General features: G+C 48.7%; 1 protein-coding gene across 1 annotated transcript in view; it reads left to right on the top strand.

Annotated features, from left to right (window-relative positions):
* Positions 1-6,878, top strand: part of AGPAT3 (1-acylglycerol-3-phosphate O-acyltransferase 3) — a 110,104-nt gene that overhangs the window by 26,730 nt on the left and 76,496 nt on the right. The gene's annotated exons all lie outside the window — the stretch shown is intronic.

The raw sequence follows: 6,878 nt of genomic DNA, 5'->3' as shown, positions 1-6,878 counted from the left end.
TTTTGAGTTGGAGTCTCTCTCTGTTGCCCAGGCTGGAGTGCAATGGCATAATCTCGGCTCACTGCGACCTCCACCTGCTGGGTTTGAGTGATTCTCCTGCCTCAGCTTCCCAAGTAGCGGGGATTATGGGTACCCACCACCATGCCTGGCTAATTTTTTGTATTTTCAATAAAGGCGGGGTTTCACCATGTTGACCAGGCTGGTCTCGAACTCCTGACCTTAGGTGATCCACCCGCCTTGGCCTCCCAAAGTGCTGGGATGACAGGCATGAGCCACCGTGTCCGGCCTAATGTTTGTATTTTTAGTAGAGATGGGGTTTCACCATGCTGGTCAGGCTGGTAAACCCCTGAGCTCAGGTGATCCTCCTGCCTTGGCCTCCCAAAGTGCTGGGATTACAGACATGAGCCACCACGCCCGGCCACGATAACTGTTTTGAATTTCTGAACATATGAGGATTTTTGCAGGTAACTTTTTGTTATTTTTTCCCCTCGTTTAAGTGTCTTGGGGTGAAGGAATCTGTTCTGCGTGACCTGTGTCTTCCGAAACTTGTTAGGCCTTGCGTTATGATCCAGCACATTGCCAAATTTTAAAACGTTCTGTGTGTCTTTGAAAAGATTCTATTCTGCAGTGTTAGCGACAGCATTATGTGTAGATTCATTGAATCAAGTTTGTTAATATAAGCTTGTGTATATATACAAGCTTATATTGGTATGGACCCTTGTTCCATACCAAGGGTCAGCAAGTTACAGCCCATAGGCTAAGTCTGGCTAGCTACCTGCTTTTATAAAGTTTTATTGGTTCACAGTCACAGCCATTTGTTTATGTCTTGTCTAGAGATGCTTTTACATTGTGGGTTTGCCTGTTTCTTCTTGCCGTTGTATCAAGTTTTGCTTTATGTACTTGCGAGCTGTGTTATTACGTGACGCAGGCTTACCATTGTATATCTTCCTTATGAATGACGTGACTGTGACTATGAAATGATCTTACCTTTCCGATGCTTTCTGCCTTTCAGACTTTGTCTGAAATTAATATAATGGCACCAGCTGCCTTTTGTTTACTGTGTGCTTTGTATGTCTCTTTTATTCTTTTGTTTTTAACTTTTCTGTATCTTTAAGTCTTAAATGTGTCTCTTGTAGACAGTGTACGATTGGAGGCTTTTTTTAAATTGAAGTTTGATAGTCCTTTTTTTTAAGTCTGACAACTAAAAAAATTTAACTGGATTATTTATTTGGTTTACTTTAAATGTAGGTACAGGTATTTGCATTTAAATATACTGTCTCCCATTTTGCCGATTTCTTGGTCTGTGCTGACTGCTTCCTTTCCTTCTCCTTGCTTGCTCTTTTTTGAGCCAACTATTGATGCTTTCATTTTCTGCGCTGCACCGGTTTGGATGTTACGGACTCTCCGTTCTTTGATTGGTTTCCGCCGCAAAACATTCTCATTAAACAAATCTACAGTTAACCTGTCCTTTCACACTCGGGAATGTCCAAGGACCTGCAGGCCTCCTTGCCTTTGTTAATGCCCGTTACAACTAATAGGCTGTGTGCTTACCTTCCTTTTTTTTATTCCCAAGAAAGAGTCTTGTTCTGTCGCCCAGGCTGGAGTGTAGTGGTGGGATCTTGGCTCACTGCAACCCCTGCCTCCTGGGTTCAAGCAGTTCTCCTGCCTCAGCCTCCGAGTAGCTGGGATTACGGGCACCCACCATCATGCCCGGCTAATTTTTGTATTTTTAGTAGAGACAGGGTTTTACCATGTTGGCTGGGCTGGTCTTGAACTCCTGACCTCAGGTGATCAGCCCGCGTTGGCCTCGCAAAGTGCTGGGATTACAGGCATGAGCCACCTTGCCCGGCCTGTGTATTTAAATTCTTTTTTACTTATGCATATCATAAGACATTGCTGGATTATTACTTTTTTTTTTTTTTTTTTTGACAGACAGGGCTTTGTCATGTTGTCTATGCTGGTCTCAAACTCCTGAACTCGAGTGATCCTCCTGCCTTCGCCTCCCAAAGCACTTTGGATTACAGGCGTGAGCCGCTGTGCCTGGCCCGGATGATTACATTTTGTGTTAGATTTGCACACACTTGCCGCTCTCTTTGCCTTTGTGTGTTGCGTCTCAGACTTCCCATCTGGGGTCACCTTTTCTCCTTGAAGTGCACGTACATGAGCAATTCCTTTAGTCAGAGTGTACTGTGGCGAGGCCACCCCTTTTTTGTTTGTCCAGGAGTGCCTGTTTTCCCTGCTCCTTGGGGGACGTGGGTGCTGGCTGCAGAACCCTCGGTGGGAGCGGCTTCTCTCTGCACTTGACTGTCAGCTTCGCTTGGCGTCAGCATCTTTGCGCATCAAGAAACCTTTGTCAGGCTGTCTCTGCTTTGAAGGTAGTCTCCCTTTTTTCTCAGGTTGCTTCTAAGATCAAAATGAAAAACTTTTGTGCTTCAAAGGACACCATCAAGAAAGTGAAAGGAGACCACAGGATGGGAGAAGATGTTTGTATATCACAGATCTGGCCCGGGCCGTGCATCCAGGGCCTTTAAAGGTCTCTTAGAAGTCTGAGCGGCTTGTGACGGAACCCCCTTCTGGGATGTCCTTGCACTTACTGAGTGCCTTGGGAAGGGCTGGCAGATGGAGGAGGGCACCCTGCCGCCTATGCCTCCGTGGGCTGACAGCAGTGGGCAGCAGCAGCGCTGTGGTTCTGGCTCTCGTCTTCCCGCGCTATTCAGAGTACCCCTTCCCATCTGCTCCCACCGCTAAGAATCACTGTTCCCCCGGGAGGCTTCCTGGGCATCACCTCATGTGCCCAGCGGCTGCCTAGGCCCCGGGTTCTGTTGGGTGTTAAGAGGAGCTTGGGAGAAGCCGTGACTGGGAGTAGTGGCAATTTGCAACCCAGTGCCGGGGTCCTCTTGACCTTACTGAAGACGCTGGGAAGAGGTGATGAACTGAGAGGAGAGTGTCTCAGGTGTTATTGGCACACAGGCTGTTCTTCCAGCACTGCCTTCTCCTTTTGCTGATTAGCTGCAGGCTTGCCTTCTAGTTTAATGTGGCCAGGCAAATCGTCCAGCTGTTGCATTCTGACATCGAAAATGTACTTTGAGTACGATCCCTTCATTGACAGTACATAAATGATCTGGAAGTAGAAAGAAAAAGGCAAAGCTTTTGTCCTTCTCAAGAGATGGCTATCGAACTGGCTCTGCCAGTCAGGCCCCTCCGCAGCTGAGGTTCCACTTTAGACGTAGGCCAGTGTGTCTTGGAGAGGAAACTCCTGCTAGGTCCGCTGGGGAAGCCCATTCTGGACAAGTGAGAACTTGAATTTAAGGTGCAAGATTCCAGCTTCCAATTCTAGCCATGATGGAAGATACAGACCACATTTCACAGCCTACCTGAATTAACCAGAAGGCCAAGCAAAAGCGTGTGAAGCCACAGGCTCGGACACTGATGGCAGGCAGTGTGGATGGCGTCCGGAGCGGGGCGTGGTGGCAGTGAGCCCTTGGCAGCCCCGCTTGTCACCTGCAGAGTCTCTGGCCGCAGGGCAGGGAGGGGAACCAGGAACTGGTGGAGACAGACTGTGGAGTGAAGGGGCCCCGGGAAGGCTGGAATGTGCAGAGAAAAATATGGGAGAAGAGGGAGTTCCATAAAGAAATTGCTCTGGAGAGCTGGGGAGAGGCCCACCAGCCTTTGTCTGAGTGCTGACCACAGGTGCGTGTGCGAATGCTGCCGCGGTGAGGGAAGGGGCGTGGGAGAGCAGGGGTGGCACAGTCCCTGGGTTCACAGGGTGGAGTGAATCTGTGTGCTCCGTGGCCAGAGGGAGGGACTCACCACTCATGGTAGTCCTACAGAGGTCTGCTCAGGACCCACCAAACAGAGCTTACGAGTGCGACCCGAAAGAATCAAACTGATTCTAGGTTGACTGCTCCCAGAAAAAGCAATGTAGGATGGCAGCAAACCTCATGTCCGGTGCCCAGTTTACGGTGCCCAGCAGCCAAGCAAAAGCGGTGGCCATACAGAAAACCCAGAAGAGGAGAAAAATCAGTGCTTAGAAACATCCAGGCTAGACATGGGAGCTCCTACCTGCAATGCCGCACTTCGGGAGTCTGAGGCAGGAAGATCGCTTGAGCCCAGGAGTTCAAGACCAGCCTGGGCCACATAGCGAGACCCTGTCTCTAGAAAGATGTGTGTTTTTTTGTTTGTTTTTAAAAATAATTAGCTGGGCATAGTGGTGTGCACCTGTAGTTCCAGCTTCTCAAAGGCAGAGGCAGGAGGATCCCTTGAGCCTGGGAGTTCAAGGCTGCAGTGAACTATGATTATACCGCTGCACTCTAGCCTAGGCAACAGAGTGAAACTCTGTTAAAAAAAATAAGAAGGAAAGGAAAGGAACAGATTCAGATGGATCTATACCCAGATGATAGAGCTAGCAGACAAGGATGCTAACATGACATTAATCAATGGTCCATGGGTTCAGTGTTGGGGAAAATATGGTAAAAATAAAGACAAAATGGAAAATATAACAAAAGACCCAAAACCGGGCATCATTGCTCATGCCTGTAATCCCAGCAGGTTGTGAGGCTGAGGTGGGAGGATTGTTTGAGCTCAGGAGCTCAAGACCACCCTGGACACACCATCTGTACAGAAAAATACAAAAATTAACTGGGCATGTTGGTGCACACCTGTGGTCTCAGCTACTTAGGAGGTTGACGTAAGAGGATGGCTTGAGCCCAGGAAGGTCGAGGCTGCAGTGAGCCGTGATCATACCGCTGTATCCCAGCCTGGGTGACAGTGAGCCGTGATCATACCGCTGTATCCCAGCCTGGGTGACAGTGAGCCGTGATCATACCGCTGTCTTCCAGCCTGGGTGACAGTGTGAGACTGTCTCAAAAAGAAAAAAGAAAAAGACCCAAATAAGTCTTCTAGAAATGAAAAATAGACTGAGTGGGGTTAATGGTCGATTAGACATTGCAGAAGGAAAGATCAGTAGACTTGAAGCCACAGCACTTTGTCAAAAGAAACACACAGAAAGACAAAAAAAATGGGCAGAGCATCACTGGGGCCATGTCGAGCTGAGTGACATATGAAACTGATTTCCGGAAAAGAGGCGCATGTGGTGGAGAATACCTGAAGACAGTAATGGCTAGAATTTTTCCAGATCTGATGCAAACTCATTCCGAAGAAGCTCAACAAATCTCAAACAGAAGAAACACGAAGGAATTCACCCCAGCACCCACCATCATCCAGTTGCTGAGAATCCTAAAAGTAGACAGAGGCAAATGCTGTCACATACTGTACACGGGAACAGAGACAAAAATCAGAACCCACTTCTGATCAGAAGTGACTCCAGCCTGGGTGACAGAGCGAAATCCTATCTCAAAACAACACAAAGTATGGATTTGTGGCTGGGCAACAGAAACGTTAGCCCAGTGTCTATGGTGGAATATTATCCTGCCTTAAATGTGAATGACACGATGACACCTGCCACCATGTGGGTAAGCTTGAGGTTCACCTAGAGTGGTGAACTCACGGTACAATCTGAAGACAGTGGAGGAATCCCTTTAAAATCTGGAAAGCAACACTGGACACATATCTGCAAAAACAATGACCCTTCACTCTGCTTTATGCTGAGTTTAAACATTCACTCAAAATGGATCACAGACCTGAATGTGAATGCTAGAACTGTAAGATTAATAGAAGAAAAACAGGTGACATATACATCGTCCTTGTTAGTGTGGGCTGCTATAGAAAAGGATTGCCGCTGACTGGCTGACTTAAGTGGCAGGCATTTATTCCTCACGGTTCTGGAGGCTGGAAGTCCGAGGTCAAGGTGCTTGTAGGTTTGAGGCCTGGCGAGGGCCTCCTCCTGGTTGGGCCTCCTGTGGCACAGAGAGAGGAAGCAGCTGGCTGTGTCTTTTCGCATCATGGCAGCAATCCCATTTTCAAGGCTCCTCCCTCTTGGCCTAGTCCCCTACCAATGGCCCTGCCTCCAGACATCGCGTTAGCATTTGGACGGGGACGGTGACTCATACCTGTAGTTCCAGCACTTTGGGAGGCTGAGGCAGGTGGATCCTCAAGACCAACCTAGGCAACATAGCAAAATGCTATCTCTACAAAAAAATTTAAAAAATTATCTGGGCATGGTGGCACACACCTGTAGTCCCAGCTGCTGGGGAGGCTGAAGTGGGAGAACCACTTGAGCCCAGAAGACTGAGGCTGCAGTGAGCTGTGATCGTGTCACTGTGACTCCAGCCTGGGTGACAGAGTGAAATCCTATCTCAAAACAACACAAAGTATGGATTTGTGGCTGGGCAACAGAAACGTTAGCCCAGTGTCTATGGTGGAATATTATCCAGCCTTAAATGTGAATGACACGATGACACCTGCCACCATGTGGGTAAGCTTGAGGAAATGATGCTGAGTGAAATAAGCCAGTCACATAAGGACAAATGGTGTATGATTCCACTAGATGAGGTCCCTAGAGTGGTGAACTCACAGAGACAGAAAGTGGGGTGGTGGGTGCTGGGGCTGTGGGGGGTGAGGAGTCAGTGTTTAATGGGGACAGTGTCTCTGCTTGGGAAGATGAAGTTCTGGAAATGGACAGGGCTGCTGGCTGCACAGCAGTGGGAATGTACATAACGCTCCTGAACCACAAACCTAAACACGGTAGATTTTATGTTACATGGACTTCACCGCAATTTAACACAAAGGAGCAAAGATGAGCTTTTTCCTGGTTATGGGGCAGGCAGGCTAATGGTCTGCTGGCGGGGTGCTGGGCTGGACTTTGGAGGGGTCCAGGGCTGCGGCTGACAGGGCTTTGGAAGGAGTGAGAGCACACAGGAGGCTGGCGGGGCTTTGGGGAGGAGCGGGAGTGCACGGGAGGCTGGCGGGGCTTTGGGGAG

This window comes from Cebus imitator, unplaced genomic scaffold (assembly GCF_001604975.1).
Source record: "Cebus imitator isolate Cc_AM_T3 unplaced genomic scaffold, Cebus_imitator-1.0 Scaffold112, whole genome shotgun sequence".
In the NCBI taxonomy this organism is placed as follows: domain Eukaryota; kingdom Metazoa; phylum Chordata; class Mammalia; order Primates; family Cebidae; genus Cebus; species Cebus imitator.
This window is presented reverse-complemented; position numbering and strand designations above follow the sequence as displayed.